Below are 16,243 nucleotides of genomic sequence, written 5' to 3'. Positions count from 1 at the left end.
TTGAATTAGGTTAATAATGCAACACCATAATGTGGTACTGAGAGTATGCTTAAAATTATGGGGGAGATGCATTTGGATTGAATACCTGAAACATACACTAATGACTTTGGATTGAAGGTGATTGGAAATTCTCGAATAACCAGAAGCTACTGTATAGAACAGGTAAGGTGGAATTTAGTGGTACCAAACTGTCACCTTAGGGTGTTTGTGTTGCACCTTTATGTGAAGCATAACTTCAAAGATTGAGGAGTGCTACATCCAAGGCGCGTCATCTACCTTAATAGTTACATGAGAGGCCAAGTTTGTTTACTTTGATATTTAATGATCTATAAACTGCCATTTTCTTGTTTTGCAAGAAGTATGTTGAATTTTTTAATAGTTTTCTTTTCACAATGTGAGCAGTCGGAAGGCACAGGCAATCAACCAACCTTCAAGAAATATGACAAAGTCAATACAGAGGCATATTTGCATTCTACATTTCCTTGATGTTTAATCATTTTGCCAAAGACAAAAAAAATCATCAATTGTAAATATCACTTGTCCATATATGAAAAAACCTTTTCTTGAACCTACCATAAAGTTTCTGTGATGTAATTGTCTTCCAGTTGCAATAAAAAATTACAAGTTGCATCAATTGAAAATAAAATGGCTCCTTGAATTGTGTCGTTGTGCAGTATTCCTCTCCAGCTTCAGTCGTGACTGCTATCAGAGTGCAGATAATGAATGGCAGCTTTAACTTTACTAAATGCCAGATATATTTAGTAAATGGGGCAATATATTATTGGAATCTTGAAATTGGCTAAAAGGCACATGCCAGTTTTGAATGAGGAACAGTTGAATATGATCGAAGATGTCTGGAGGACGTATTGTGTGAATTCAGTTCGACAGCTGAAGAGCACTGTGCATTGCCAACCTGTTTAAAGCTGATGGGTAATATTAAAAAGGATGAAGATTGGGAGTGTTAAATGCTAAACTAAAATGCAAAGAAGGTGGTAGTAGCACCATATTCCAAACAAAATAAACCAAACTTATTTTTTTACACATGAATAAATACAGTAGAACTAATGGATCAGGGTGTACTTCTTACCCAGATAAAGCAACTGCATGGTTAATATGTTTGATAACCATTTTTCTTTGTTCAATCTGTTTCCATTCTGGTTAGATTGAACATACGTTGTTGAATGTATTGTTGATTTAAAACTGTATTTGTTCTTAGTTTTTACTTTCTGTCAGGTTTCATCAAAGCCACACGAGAGAAACTACTGCAAAATTTCAGTGTTTAAATGAATTTAAGCAAAATATGATAACTTCAGGAAATTAGAATTGCTGTGAGCAACTGGCTTTTCTCAATTGGATAGCACTTGGGCTGTATCAGATGTGTAATGTTATCTAACTTTCTGAATAAGATGCCATTTGGTTGCTTTAAAATCTTGGGCATGAATAACAATTGAAATCATTTCTGACAGACAAAGGCAGGTACGGTATCTGCTGTGGTAATGGTACTGAACAGGTAATCGTGAATTTCAATCCCACTAGGCAAGTTACAAATTTTATCGGCTACAACCAGGAAATTACAATGCAAGCTGGCAAATTTATCAACATTAACAAATGGTTTACCAAAATCCTTCAGAGATGAGAACCTTCTCCCCTTGATGGTGACTCCAGTCTTAAGTATTTGTTTCTTAATGTCCTCTAAGTCAATTCAGTTGTACAATTGCCATGAAACATAAACACAGCAGGGTATTTACCTCATTAGAAGTCTTTGTCAGAGCAGCAGAGGGTGGGAAAAATGAAATGCCGCATTGCCAGTGTCCTGAGATAGAATCAAAAAAATGATATCTCATAACGTCACACTTTGTTCCAGTCATGTTCCAATCTGATATTTGGGTTCCGTCAGGGTCACCAGCTCCTGACCTCATTACATCCTTGGTTAAAACATGGACAAAAGAGCTAAATGCCAGAGCTGCCCTTGACATCAGAGCAGCATTGACCGAGTATGGCATCAAGGGGCCCCAGCAAAACTGGAGTCGATGGGAATCCGGGGGGGGAGTGTGGAGGAGGAGGAGGAACCCTCCACTGGTTGGAGTCATACCTGACACACAGGAAGATGGTTGTGGTTGTTGGAGGTCATTCATCTCAGCTCCAGGGTATCACTGCAGGAATTCCTCAGGGTAGTGTCCTGTCCTCGCCCCAACTATCTTCAGCTGCTTCATTAATGACCTTCCTTCCGTCATAAAGTCAGAAGTGTGAATTGTGCAATCATTAGCAAATACGTTCAGCACCATTTGTGAAGCAGTTCATGCCCAAACCCAGCAAGACCTGGACAACATCCAGGCTTGGGCTGACAAATGGCAAGTGACATTTGTGCCACACAAGTGCCAGACAATGACCATCTCCAACAAGACAGAATATGACTATTGCCCTCAGCATCCAATGGCATTACCATAGCTGAATCTCCCACTATCAATATTCTGGGAGTTACAGTTGGCCAGAAACTGAACTGGACTAGCCATATAAACACTGGTTGTAAGAACAGGTTGGAAGGATTAAAGATTAATCAATGAGTCATACAGACTCTAAATGTTCACTGTTTATCTTTCCACAGATGCTGCCAAGCCTGCTGAGTCCAGCATTTTCTGTTGTTTTATTTCAGATTTTCAGTATTCATAGTATTTTGCTTTTATTTTAATTGTCATAGAATCATTTACAACCATCAAGTCTATGCCAGCTCTATGTGGAGCAATCCAACCAGTCTCACTCCCTGCTCTATCTCCATAGCCCCATGGGTTTATTTCTTACTGCCCATCTAATTTCCTTTGAAATCATTGGTTGTTCCCACTTACGCGATCCTTAATGGCAGCAAGTTCCAGGTCATTACCACTCGCTGCGCAAAAATGATCCTCCTCAAAACTCTTGCCCAAAACCTTAAATTTTGCCTTCAGGCCTTTCTATATTCCACTGATGGGAGCAGTTTTTCCTGATCTACCTTCTCCAAAAGCCTGATAATCTTGTATACGTCTATCAAATTTCTGCTCAATCTCACTTGCTCCAAGGAGAACAACCTTAGCTTTTCCAGCCTAATCACGTAGCTAAAAACCCCCATCCCTCGAACTATTCTGGTAAATCTTCTCTGCACCCTCTCAAAAGACACACGCGTCCTTCCTCATGTATTGTGCACAGAAGTTGGGGCCAAATCAGAGGTTTATGAAGGTTCAGCATAACCTCCCTGATTTTGTGCTCGATCCTTCTCTTTCAGAAGCACAAGACCCCATATGTTAAGTTAACCACTATCTCAATGTGTCCTGCTACCTTTCATAGATCGGTGCACTTGCACTCTCAGGTTCTGTTCCGGCGCTCTTTAGAACTTTGCCATTAAGTCTATGCTGTCTTTCCCTATTCCGTCTGACAAAATGCATCGCCTCATTTCTTGGTATTAAATAATCCAATATCCAAGTCATTTATTTATGTATAAAATACAGTGGTCCTGGCACTAACTGTTGGGGAGCATCAAATAAGGTAAGAAATAGTTATTTTTTAAACTGTTAGTTTCCTATGTCTATTTTTTAAATTCCTTTGTCTAAATTTGAAAGTTGTTATCCTTCTATGGTCCTGCCTCTCCCTGCAATTTGTAACTCTCAGGTTCCTATACTGCTCCGAATCTGGCCTTTTGAGTATTCCTGATTTTAATCACTCCACTATTGGTGACCATGCCTTCAACTAGCTATGCCCCAAACTCTGGAGTTCACTCCTTAACCCCACTTAACCACCGCCTTCAAGATGCTCCTCTACAACTGAACGTTTGGTCACCTGTCCTAATGTCTCCTTATGTAGCTCGGTATCAAATTGTTTGAACACTATCCTATGGACTTGGGTACTATATAAATATAAGTTATTGTTATAGATTTTCCACAGTCTTTTATTAGAGGCAAAAGTTGTACTTTCATCTCCAAGCCAGAAGGTCATGGATTTGAGCCACACACTGAGATATGAGTTTTAACCGAGGGCTGACACTTCACTGTAGTACAAGAGGAGAGCTGCATTATCAGAGGTGACATGTTTTAGATGGCCAGCAAGCCAAGGCGCAGCTTGCCAGTTCAGATGGATGTAAAAGATCTTGCGACACAATTTGAAGAAAACAGAGTTCTGGTGACCTGGCCAACATTCGTATCTCAACCACAGCATCAAAATGAATGAACTGGTCATTGCTGTTTGTGGGTCATGACTTTGTGCATTTGAATGTTTAACAACAGTAGCTACATGTCAAAAGTAATTCACTGGCTGTGAAGCAATTTGTAGCCCTATATAAATTCAAATTTGTTCTTCTGTTGAGCGAAGAACACTGGAAAGGTTCTTCTAATTTAACATGGAATTTTTTTCTTTTTTGAAGGATTGGTGGCCTCTGCACACCGGGAATCAAATCAACCCGAGATGTTTTTCCCCCTTTCATTCTTTTAGAAACCAGTTCCTCCTCCCACTACCTGGAGGAAAGAAGTCATACGAGCAGTATAAAAGTCTGGATGAAACTGTTTGAACAAGATGTGGAGATGCCGGTGTTGGACTGGGGTGGGCACAGTAAGAAATCTCACAACACCAGGTTAAAGTCCAACAGGTTTATTTGGAATCACGAGCTTTCGGAGCACTGCTCCTTCATCACGTGAGTGGAGAGGTGGGTTCACAAATGTGGCACATATAGACATAGACACACTTACACGATAATTACAGATTGGAATGTGAACAATGTCAGCCTCCGATCTTTGGGCAAGTGTTCTTCAAGGCGGCCTTCAAGACATACGACAATGCAGAATCGCCAAGCAGAAACTGATAGCCAAGTTCTGCATGCATGAGGATGGCCTCAACCGGGATCTTGGGGTCATGTCACACTACTTGTAACCCCCGCCATTCTGCCTGGGTTTGCAAAATCCTACTAATTGTCCTGGCTTGAGACAATTCACACCACCTTAACCTGTGATTATCCCTCTCTCTATGCACACTGTTTGTACCTGTAAAGACTTGATTACCTGTAAAGACTCACATTCCAACCATTCTTCACGTTTCAATCTGTAATTATCTTACAATTGTGTCTTTGCCTATATATGCCGTGTTTGTGAACCTACCTCTCCACTCACCTGATGAAGGAGCAGTGCTCCAAAAGCTTGTGATTCCAAATAAACCTGCTGGATTTTAACCTGGTGTTGCGAGACCTCATACTGTTTGAACAAGGATCATTTTGAATGATGGTCCCTGCTAGAACATCAAACCTGTAATTTCTCCACCGATGAGTGTACAGGCCTGAAATATTTCGCACAATTAGAAGTAAGGAAAGGGGTTGATTTGGGGTTCTGGATGGGGGGGGGGGGGCAAAGGGAGTTGGATCAATAACCAAACTTACCAAGAGTTTGGTTTCCCTGTGCTAAATAAATCCTCTTTTTAAAAAAAAAACTTTCCATTTAAAAACCACTTAGTATTGATTTATTCTTAATATTATTTTGTTTGGAGAAGTGCCCAGTGCAGCACAATTCGAAGTAAGACCTTGACTAACAGCTCATGTTTAAATTAGGGAGAAAGTGAATTGAATGCAAGGTGATAGCCAATAGCTTCATAGCTCAAGGTCCCTAGTTGTTCCAGAAAAAAACTGACTTCCACCATTAGCTGATTAAATTAATATTTGCAGGCCCATCGTGCATTTAAGGTCGACTTGGTATGACACCTACGATAACCACCAAGATGAAAGGTTGTATCTTGAATTAGGACACTCTGGGTAACTGGCAGGATTGTAATAATGTGCATGAAATCAAAATGTTTAACTATCTTGATGTTTTCTTGGCCAAATCAGCAGAGTCCACAAATTACAATCAATGTTTGGAACAACTTAATAGTAAACTGGATTTATAGGAGTCATCAGTCATGAGTAGGAGCAATTACAATGACTGAAAGTGGAAAATAAATGACAAAAATGCACAATGAAGTCAAACAATAAGTAAAGTTATGCTGACTTGCAAAACAACTAGACAGAATGGTAAGTTCTTGGGCATATTTTGTTAAACTGATGAAAATGTTGTTATCCATAATGAAACTGCTCAGTGTTGAGTAAAGCTTCATAGCATCGTGTAAGTGATTTTTAATAATGTGAGATGTTGGGATTAATACAGTTAATATTCCAAATTTTTGATGCTGCGCAACATGGGGCAGTGTTTCACCAGTTGGACCTGCCAATAAAACCTGCTTGTGTGTTGAAATGCTATTCTCAACAGGTGACTTTCACATTTACCCAACTAATCCCCCTAATACTAAGGGCAATTTAGCACGGCCGATCAACCTAATCCGCACATCTTTGGACTGTGGGAGGAAACTGGAGTACCCAGAGGAAACCCACGCAGACACAGGGAGAACGTGCAAATTCCTCACAGACAGTGACCCAAGCCAGGAATCAAACCCAGGTCCCTGGTGCTGTGAGGCAGCAGTGCTAACCACTGTGCCGACCTCCTTCTCCCTCCCTTTGCCGCCTCCTCATTTCCCCAGATTTCTGCCCTGGCCCAGATCCAAATTGAGAGGATGTTCTACCACATTAAGGATGCCATCTGAGTCTAGGTTTTTCTTAGAATAAACATCAAGACCAGTTTCAATTTGAGGAATGTGCAATTAACTTTACAGAATTTAGGTCTGAAAATTGGCAAGTGTTGATTGCTCCGTTTTGGGAGCAGGACACTATTTCCTAAATTCCTCTAATACAGAGACAGATGAAATAATGTACTGTAAAAACTTTTGTATTATCCCTGCAAGAATATTCTGATAGCAAGGAATATATAGAATATACAGCACAGAAACAGGCCATTCAGCCTAACCGCTGTATGCTAATGTTTATGCATCGCAATACTCTGGCACCCTATTTCAACGTTGTCGTTCTTCACATGTTTATCTAGCTTTTTCGGTGGCACAGTGGTTAGCACTGCTGCCTCTCAGCACCAGGGACCCAGATTCGATTCCACTGTGTGAAGTTTGCACGTTCTCCCCGTGTCTGTGTGGATTTCCTCTGTGTGCTCCGGTTTCCTCCCACAGTCCGAAAGACGTGCTGGTTAGGTGCATTAGCCATGCTAAATTCATGTAAACTCAGTGTACCCGAACAGGCGCCGGAGTGTGGCGACTAGGGTATTTTCACAGTAACTTAATTTCAGTGTTAATGTAAGCCTTGTGATACTAGTAAATAAACTAAACTAATCTACCTAAGTTGTTTGTTTTAACCACTCCGTGTCGTAACAAGTTCCACATTCTAACCACACCTTGTGTAAATAGGTTTCTCCTGAATAAGTACGCTAATCTTTATTAGAGGAAGATGCAGCAAGGGGAAAGATGGGATCAGCAGAGCGATTAATCTAGGGTATTGACTACAACCTGAAGTGAATATAGTTTTACGTCCACCTTCATGGGGAGAAGCACATAAAACATTGTCCATGCTCATGTTGAATTATAAGATGTTATTTCCTTTGCAATGTTGTCCTTTCTAAACAGCAGTGGCCAAGATGCACTGATAATTAACTTAGCGTGGTGTTTAAGAAGCATGCTATTTCCGGTCCGTATAATTGCAGTCCTTGATGGTGCTGTTCGCCATATTACTGATGAAAGTTTTAGTAAGCTGCAAGCCTATAGGTTTTTTTTATTCCACATTTTAGGAAGAAATGCACTTCAACCTTTTTTTTTAAAAGGTGCTAAGACCACAAGATATGGGAACAGAATTAGGCCACTCGGCCCATCGAGTCTGTTCCGCCACTCAATCACGGCTGATATTTTTCTCATCCCCATTCTCCTGCCTTTTCCCCATAACCCCTGATCCTCTTACTAATCAAGAACCTATCTATCTCTGTCTTAAAGACACTCAATGACCTTGTCTCCACAGCCTTACGCGGAAAGAGTTCCACAGATTCATCACTCTCTGGCTGAAGAAATTCCTCCTCATATCTGTTTTAAAGGATCATCCCTTTAGCCTGAGGTTGTGCCCTCTGGTTCTAGATTTTCCTACTAGTGGAAACATTCTCTCCACATCCACTCTATCCAGGCCTCTCAGTATCCTGTAAGTTTTGCTGAGGCAAAGCTTTTTTTTAAAAAAAGTTTGATTGGTTTCCAATTTGGTCCACAGTAAATTTATACTGAAGTATTCTCGGGTTTGAAGACTTATTTCACCAAGGTATTCCTCAATCTTGACTAATTTGCAACCGAGAGCTGGGCATGACACACATTTTCATTGTTATTTGGGAACTTGCCATTTGAGTTCTCCGAGTGTTGAGTTTATAAGCTCCATTTGACTCTCTATCATGCATCCATTTAGGATTAGATGAACCGAATAACGTTTTGCGTGAACTTAAAGTTAGAGCCAGGCCATTTATTACACAATGTTAGGCAACAATTGTTCATGTCAATGCTGATTTAAAAAACTTTCAAGAAAAGCAATAGATGCTAACTCAATTAATTTTGAATCAGAGATTGATAAGATTTTTGCTACTCTGATATAGAATCATCTGGAACCAAGGTGAGCAGGTAAATGGAATTAAGATACAGATCGGTCATGGTCTCATTGCGTCTATGAACAGGCTCGGACCAAATGGCTTCCCCTTGTTCCTATGTTCCAATCAATTTCCAAGATACTGGCCAGGAGTTTTTGGATGATGGGGTTTCCCTTCCTGCCATCCAAGGAGTTAGTGGCAAACACATTGCTGAAACTGGCTGCCCCGTAGCTATTTAATGCTCCAACAATCATCATGCCCCTCACTGGGGAGGAAGTCCCACCTAGGAAAATTGCCGGCCCAATGTGGTCCCAGCCAAGCTGGACCGTAGGACACCTCTGGCAAAGTGGCACTCTGTTTCACAAGAGTGCAGCAGGTGTGCAGCACTGCTGATTGCCTTGCTGGCGTGGGCTGATCAACCATGGGGTCTCTGGCCTGGGTGCAGGGTGGGTGGGTGGGATCCCAACTTCACTGCATTTATCTCAGTAGAGCAGACCCCAGGAATTTTTTGACCAAAGTTAATCATCTGTGGCTACTGTACCAAAACTGTAGGAACCATTTTCTGTGGGATTACTTAGTTTTTGACCCCATATTAACTACCAATTGTTCAAAATGACAACAGCTTGTCTATCCAGCTGCATCGTGTTCTGCGTCACAATGTTTTAATGATGGGGCAGAGCGGCAGCTTTACTGCAGCAGCAAAAAGGAAGCAAAGCCTGCACTCTGGATCCCACTACCTGGGGGGTGGGGGCATGGCAGCACCCTGCACCCATGTGCCCAAAGATCTGTGGATCAAGATTTCGCCTGTTCTGTCACATGGAGACCCATGGCACTAACTTGCGACCTTGAGACCTCATTCTCAAATCGAGGGGCAGCCAACGATGATAGCTCAACAGAAAGAAAACAAAAATCAATACTGGGATACATTATAAAACAAATGCTTGAATTTTTTGCAAATTTACTGATGTGCATATAATCATCATATGGGACTATTTCACAGAAGGTGGTTTATCCACCATTAGTGTCCCAGCTGAGTACACCTGCAGGAAGTGCACCCAATTCCATCTCTTTGAAGACCGTGTTAGGGATCTGGAGCTGGAACTGGATGAACTCAGGATCATTTGGGAGGCAGAGACAGTTATAGATAAAAGCTACAGGGAGGTAGTTACTCCTAGAAATGAAGATACTTGGGTGACTGTTAGAAGGGGTAAGAAGCAGTCAGTGCAGCAATCCCCTGTAGCCGTTCTATTTGGGCGGGGGGGGGGGCGGGCTTACCAGGGGTAAGCCATGGGTACAGGTCTCTGGCACAGAGTCTGTCCTTGTTGCTCAGAAGGGAAGGGGGGAGAGGAGTAGAGCATTAGTCATTGGGGACTCCATAGTTAGGGGGACAGATAGGAGATTCTGTGGGAACGAGAGAGACTCACGGCTGGTGTGTTGCCTCCCAGGTGCCGGGCTCCGTGATGTCTCGGATCGTGTTTTTGGGATCCTTAACGGGGAGGGGGACCAGCCCCAAGTCGTGGTTTACATAGGCACCCAAGACATAGGTAGGAAAAGGGATGGGGATGTAAGGCAGAAATTCAGGGAGTTAGGGTGGAAGCTTAGAGCTAGAACAAACAGAGTTGTTATCTCTGGTTTGTTACCCGTGCCACGTGCTAGCGAGGAGAGGAATAGGGAGAGAAAGCAGTTGAACACGTGGTTACAGGGATGGTGCAGGAGGGAGGGATTCAGATACCTGGATAATTGGGGGTCATTCTGGGGTAGGTGGGATATCTACAAACGGGATGATCTACACCTGAACCAGAGGGGTGCCAATATCCTTGGGGGGGAAAATTTGCTAATGCTCTTCGGGAGGGTTTAAACTAATTCAGCAGGGGGATGGGAACCTGAATTGTAGCTCCAGTGTTCAGGAGGTTGAGAGTAGTGAGGTCATGAATAAGGTTTCAAGGTCGCAGGAGTGTACCGACCGGCAGGAAGGTGGTTTGAAATGTGTCTACTTCAACGCCAGGAGCATCCGGAATAAGGTGGGTGAACTTGCAGCATGGGTTGGTACCTGGGACTTCGATGTTGTGGCCATTTCGGAGACATGGATAGAGCAGGGACAGGAATGGTTGTTGCAGGTTCCGGGGTTTAGATGTTTCAGTAAGATCAGGGAAGGTGGTAAAAGAGGGGGAGGTGTGGCATTGTTAGTCAAGGACAGTATTATGGTGGCAGAAAGGACGTTTGATGAGGACTCGTCTACTGAGGTAGTATGGGCTAAGGTTAGAAACAGGAAAGGAGAGGTCACCCTGTTGGGAGTTTTCTATAGGCCTCCGAAAAGTTCCAGAGATGTCGAGGAAAGGATTGCAAAGATGATCCTGGATAGGAGCGAAAGAAGGAGCAGCGCTCCGAAAGCTAATGGCATTTGCTACCAAATAAACTTGTTGGACTTTAACCTGGTGTTGTTAAAACTCTTACCCTGTTTACCCCAGTCCAACACCGGCATCTCCACATCAGGAGCAAAAGGAACAGGGTAGTTGTTATGGGGGACTTCAATTTTACAAATATTGACTGGAAAAGCTATAGTTCGAGTACTTTAGAGGGGTCAGTTTTTGTCCAATGTGTGCAGGAGGGTTTCCTGACAAAGTATGTAGATGGGCCAACAAGAGGCGAGGTCACATTGGATTTGGTACTGGGTAATGAACCAGGCCAGGTGTTAGATTTGGAGGTAGGTGAACACTTTGGTGATACTGACCACAATTCAGTTACGTTTACTTTAGCGATGGAAAGGGATAGGTATATACCGCAGGGCAAGAGTTATAGTTGGGGGAAAGGAAATTATGATGCGATTAGGCATAGGAAATTATGATGCATAGGATGTGGAAGGAAACTGCAGGGGATGGGCACAATTGAAATGTGGAGCTCGTTCAAGGAACAGCTACTGCGTGTCCTTGATAAGTATGTACCTGTCAAGCAGGGAGGAAGTGGTCGAGCGAGGGAACCGTGGTTTACTAAAGAAGTTGAATCTCTTGTGAAGAGGAAGAAGGAGACTTATGTAAAGATGAGACGTGAAGGTTCAGTTAGGGCGCTTGAGAGTTACAAGTTAGCCAGGAAGGACCTAAAGAGAGAGCTAAGAAGAGCCAGGAGGGGACATGAGAAGTCTTTGGCAGGTAGGATCAAGGAAAACCCTAAAGCTTTCTATAGGTATGTCAGGAATAAAAGAATGACTAGGGTAAGATTAGGGCCAGTCAAGGACAGTAGTGGGAAGTTGTGCGTGGAGTCCGAAGAGATAGGAGAGGCGCAAAATGAATATTTTTCGTCAGTATTCACACAGGAAAAAGGCAATGTTGTCGAGGAGAATACTGAGATACAGGCTATTAGACTAGACGGGATTGAGGTTCATAAGGAGGAGGTGTTAGCAATTCTGGAAAGTGTGAAAATAGATAAGTCCCCTGGGCCGGATGGGATTTATCCTAGGATTCTCTGGGAGGCTAGGGAAGAGATTGCAGAGCCTTTGGCTTTGATCTTTATGTTGTCGTTGTCTACAGGAATAGTGCCAGAAGACTGGAGGATAGCAAATGTTGTCCCCTTGTTCAAGAAGGGGATTAGAGACAACCCTGGTAATTATAGACCCAGTGAGCCTTACTTCTGTTGTGGGCAAAGTTTTGGAAATGATTTATAATCATCTAGAAAGGAATAATTTGATTAGGGATAGTCAACACGGTTTTGTGAAGGGTAGGTCATGCCTCATAAACCTTATTGAGTTCTTTGAGAAGGTGACCAAAGAGGTGGATGAGGGTAAAGCAGTTGAAGTGGTGTATATGGATTTCAGTAAAGGGTTTGATAAGGTTCCCCACGGTAAGCTATTGCAGAAGATACGGAGGCATGGGATTGAGGGTGATTTAGCGGTTTGGATCAGGAATTGGCTAGCTGTAAGACGACAGAGGGTGGTGGTTGATGGGAAATGTTCATCCTGGAGTTCAGTTACTAGTGGTGAACCGCAAGGATCTGTTTTGGGGCCACTGCTGTTTGTCATTTTTATAAATGACCTGGATGAGGGCGTAGAAGGATGGGTTAGTAAATTTGCGGATGACACTAAAGTCGGTGGAGTTGTGGACAGTGCGGAAGGTTGTTCCAGGTTACAGAGGGACATAGATAAGCTGCAGAGCTGGGCTGAAAGGTGGCAAATGGAGTTCAATGCGGAAAAGTGTGAGGTGATTCACTTTGGAAGAAGTAACAGGATTACAGAGTACTGGGCTAATGGTAAGATACTTGGTAGTGTGGATGAGCAGAGAGATCTCGGTGTCCATGTGCATAGATCCCTGAAAGTTGGCACCCAGGTTGATAGGGTTGTTAAGAAGGCGTACGGTGTGTTAGCTTTTATTGGTAGAGGGATTGAGTTTTGGAGCCATGAGGTCATGTTGCAGCTGTACAAAACTCTGGTGCAGCCGCATTTGGAGTGTAGCGTACAGTTCTGGTCGCCGCATTATAGGAAGGATGTGGAAGCATTGGAAAGGGTGCAGAGGAGATTTACCAGGATGTTGCCTGGTATGGTGGGAAGATCTTATGAGGAAAGGCTGAGGGGCTTGAGGTTGTTTTCGTTTGAGAGAAGAAGGTTAAGAGGTGACTTAATAGAGGCATACAAGATGATCAGAGGATTAGATAAGATGGACAGTGAGAGCCTTTTTCCTCGGATGGTGATCGCTAGCACGAGGGGACATAGCTTTAAATTGAGGGGTGATAGATATAGGACAGATATCAGAGGTAGGTTCTTCACTCAGAGAGTAGTAAGGGCGTGGAATGCCCTGCCTGCAACAGTAGTGGACTCGCCATCATTAAGGGCATTTAAATGGTCATTGGTTAAACATATGGATGATATTGGAATAGTGTAGGTTAGATGGGCTTTAGATTGGTTTCACAGGTCGGCGCAACATCGAGGGCCGAAGGGCCTGTACTGCGCTGTTATGTTCTATGTTTTACGTCCTCTTGTGTCCTGGGCCACTATTTATCCCCCTGCCAGCATGACTAAAAACTGATTAAATGGTCGTTGTAAAGTTATTGTTCTGGGAACTTGCTGTGTGCAAATTGGCTGCCATATTTCCTACATTCCAGTAGTTCTTCATTGGCCATAAAGCATTTTGTGACAAACCTGAGGACAAGAAAAACATTATAGAAATGCAAACCTTTCTTTCTTTGAATGTGAAATTGGAAGCTGTTGATCCACTTCTGATGCAGTCAAGGGAAGTGACATGGGTTCTTTGCCTAGTACCACAAGGGGATCTTTGACCCATACAAAATGCTTATAAACATTGACAAGTGACAAAGGTAATACGTATTACCGGTAAAACATCCAGAACTGCATGATGCGCACAAACTGAGATCATTGTGGAAGAACCCAGAAGGAATAAGATTTCATGAATGTAATGTGATGCATAAATTGTTTCTGAGTAAGTATCATTTGTTGTAGGTTGAAGTACTAATAGAGTCAGCGGTTTTAAGCCCAGAGTGTGATAGAGTGATCCATCACCAAGTGGACAGATGCCTCTGCTTTGACTTTCTGTCTACTTGTAAATGGGAACATCTGGGCCTGTTCCATATGCGTTACTCTTTGCTCTCACGGGGAAATGTTATTTATCTATTTGCTTTCAACAACAAGAAATCGATCCAATGAAATGGACACTTTTACTGTTGGGAGGTGGGAATGAGCAAATGGATTTGCGTTTTTCTGAGCTGTCCACATGAGTTACATACTGCCTTTGCAGTGACCTTGGCTTTATCCATTTATTTTGAGATTGCAGCTGCCTTGCACAACATATGAACAAAACACAGATTACACCAAATAAACCAACTACACAATTTCTTGGGAAGGGGTGATATTGTCGCTGGACTAGAAATCTAGAAACCCAGAGTAATGCTCTGGGGACCAGTGGTTCAAGTCCCGGGATGGAATTTACACTCATTAGATATTTAATTCCAGATGTTTTAATGTCCTGTCCCAAAGGACAGACCCAGCAGAGGTAGCGGCACAGTGGTATACCGTCGGGAGGGAATTGGGGTGTCCTGAACATCGAGTCTGGACCCCATGAAGTCTCTTGACACCAGGTCAAACTTGGGCAGTAAAATCTCCTGCTGATTATCACATACTATTGCCCCTCTCAGCTGATGAATCACTATTCCTCCATGTTGAACACCACTTGGAGGAAGCACTGAGGGTAGCAAGGGCGCAGAATGTACTCTGGGTGGGGGCTTCATTGTCCATCATTGAGTGACTCGGTAGTACCACCACAGACCGAGCTGGCCGGATCCTAAAGGACATAACTGAGACTGGGACTGCGGCAGATGGTGAGGGAACTAACAAGGGAAAAATATACTTGACCTCATCCTCACTAACCTGCCTGCCACAGATGGTGGTAGGAATGACCACCACACAGTCCTTGTGGAGGCAAAGTCCAGTCTTCACACTGAGGATGCACTCCATTGTGTTGTGTGGCATTACCAGCGTGCTAAATGGGATAGACCGGACAGATCTGGCAACTCCAGACTGGGCATCCATGAGGCACTGTGGACCATCAGCAGCAGCAGAATTGTACTCAACCACAATCCATAACCTCATGGCCTGACATATCCCCCACTTTACCATTAATACCAACGAGATCAAACCTAGCTAGTGAAGAGTGCAGGAGAGCATGCCAGGTGTAACACCAGGCATACTTAAAAATCAGGTAAATCTGGTGAAGCTACAACACAAGGCCACTTGCAAGCCAAGAAGCATAAGCAGCAAGTGATAGAGCTAAGCAATTCCACAGTTGATGATCAGATCCAAGCACTGCAGTCAACATCAATGCAGGCTACTTTTTAAGATGAATCTAGCCCATTAATAAAGGAATTAGGCGACCTTTGGGATGATTGTGCTGCTGGCAGGTTCAGGACCCTCATTAGGTCCCGATGTCAGAGACTAAAGCCTGCAGAAAAATCCAGCCCTATATTACTCGATTAGGAATTCAGTTGTTTGGACTAATAATGAGAGAATGTGAATTCAAATTGCACTATGCCAATTTGAGTTCAGGTTTTTTTTTGGAAGTCAAAAGAAAGGTTAAAACTAAGCTGTTGAATTGCAATAAAAGCCCAACTGTTTCACTAATGTTTCTTTGGAAATGAAGCCTTCTGTCTTAACCTGATCTGGCCCATGAGTGAATCCCCAAACCCCCACACGGACGTGGTTGACTCTATTGTCTGTCTTGTGATCTGAATTTGCCGCCTTTGGATTATTAATTCAGGTCTTGCTGTAGAGTAACGACTACACTACAGAAGCCATAAAATACAAATAGCACTGGGAAGAGTATTACATGCAACCTAAAGAAGTGTTACAGAAATCAGTCCTAAAATGTTAAACTGGAGGAATCACTACGTGTCTCTCTGACTCCTTCAGATGGTCCTTAAAACCTATCTCTTTGACCCAACTGTTTGGCTATCTGTTGTAATAGCTCCTTACATGACTCTGTGTCAGCAGTTTTGGCAACACTCCTGTGAAACCCCTTGGGACAGTTTACTTTGTTAAAGTTGCCGTATAAGGACAATTTGTTGTTGATCATTAAAAAGTAACCCCAAACTTTGGAAAAGAGGAGTTGAAACTTGAGCAATGTTACCAGAATGTAGAAACACCAATTCCTAAATCACATCAGAAAGGAACAGCTCCAGAGGTCAGAACGCACCCACAGTAAAAGAGACCAACTACAAAGAAAACATGCAGTGGTGAAAAGATTACATCTCTG

The sequence above is a fragment of the Mustelus asterias genome, chromosome 18, assembly GCF_964213995.1.
Source record: "Mustelus asterias chromosome 18, sMusAst1.hap1.1, whole genome shotgun sequence".
NCBI lineage: Eukaryota > Metazoa > Chordata > Chondrichthyes > Carcharhiniformes > Triakidae > Mustelus > Mustelus asterias.
The sequence above is the reverse complement of the archived record's forward strand: the minus strand, read 5'-3'. Positions refer to the sequence as shown.